The sequence below is a fragment of the Limulus polyphemus genome, unplaced genomic scaffold, assembly GCF_000517525.1.
Source record: "Limulus polyphemus unplaced genomic scaffold, Limulus_polyphemus-2.1.2 Scaffold69, whole genome shotgun sequence".
Classification (NCBI taxonomy): domain Eukaryota; kingdom Metazoa; phylum Arthropoda; class Merostomata; order Xiphosura; family Limulidae; genus Limulus; species Limulus polyphemus.
The window spans coordinates 334,045-335,500 of record NW_013665679.1 but is presented as its reverse complement, the minus strand read 5'-3'; the positions used below and the strand labels follow the sequence as shown (position 1 = coordinate 335,500).

The window sequence follows — 1,456 nt, the reverse complement described above, 5'->3', positions numbered from 1 at the left end:
AAAACATTTTATTTAGGCCTATCTATGGCCTTTAAAAAGTTGACGACTCTACATGTTTCAACATTACAACATCATCCTCATTGACCTGTATGTTATTTTTCATACACTCACGCTAAACCATTCAAAGGAAATCAATCCACATTCTTGCAGATATATTCGCCATACCTTCATCTCTATTTAATACTGCATGATCTTTTTTGTTTTATTATTTCTAATGATTCACGAATATTATTAGCTCTTATACTTTTAGGTTGAGTTAATATTAGTTTTTTCCCATAATATTGTGTGTTGTGTTTCCTGTACATGTTCTGCTATGGATGAATTTTCAGTTTTTTTATTTTTTGCATATCCCTTATGTTCATTTAAACGGTATTTTAAATTACGTTTTGTCTGACCAATGTAAATACTTCCACATTCACATTCTGTTTTATATATTCCAGTTTTTTCAGTTAAATGTATTTCTTCTTTCGTAGTACCTAAGATTTGATTCATCTTATTTATCGGTTTAAATATAGAGTAGAATATATTTTGTTTTTTGAACACTTTAAATAAACTAGTAGTTAAACCTGGAACATATGGTAAGATTAAGCCTTCCTTTCTAATTTTGTCATAACTAGGTTTTAAAGTACTAACTTGATCAATTACTATAGTATTAGTAAATTTCTTAATTGCCCTATCTATAAGATCTGAGTTAAAACCTCTTTCAACTGCTATATATTTAATTAATGACAATTCGTTTTTTAAATCATTTTGGTTAGTACATATCTTCAAAGCTCTGTTAACATAACTATAAAATGCAGACATTTTTTGTGACTTAAAATGACATGATTCTTGGTGTGTGGGCAAAAGAACAGAAAAGGGTTTCCGGTAAACTGATGTTACTAAATTACCTTGTACATTCCTTTTCACCAATACATCTAGAAAAGGCAAACTATTATTTTTCTCAATTTCAAACATAAATTGTATAGATGGTTCAATGCTGTTCAAATAGTAAGCAAACTCTGTTAATGCCTTATTACCATATTTCTACACCAAGAATGTGTCATCTACATACCTTATCCAAATATCAGGTTTACATTTTGCATTATTTATGGCTTTAGTTTCAAACACATCCATATATAAATCACATAATAATGGTGAGAGTGGTGATCCATAGCTAACCCTTCATTTTGTTTATAAAAATTATTGTTAACTTGAAAAAATGGATTCGTAACACATACCTTAGTTAAATTAACTATATCTATAGTTTCAACTGCTGAAATTTTGTTTTCTAGCAATTTTTTTTCAAAACATTTAATTGCATCTTCTACTAGAACTTTTGTAAATAGGGATACTACATCAAAATGATACTAACAAATCTTCCTTATTTAAGTTAAAAAATTTTATTTTCTCTACAAATTCTAAATCATTTTTAACTGTATATTTATTTTTATTTCTCAAAAACGAATACTTCTGA

At 27.5% G+C, this 1,456-nt stretch overlaps 1 protein-coding gene across 6 annotated transcripts in view; it reads right to left on the bottom strand.

The window, feature by feature from the left end:
- LOC106465668 (kinesin-like protein KIF3A) overlaps window positions 1–1,456 on the bottom strand; it is a 101,961-nt gene that overhangs the window by 13,018 nt on the left and 87,487 nt on the right. The window lies entirely within an intron of this gene.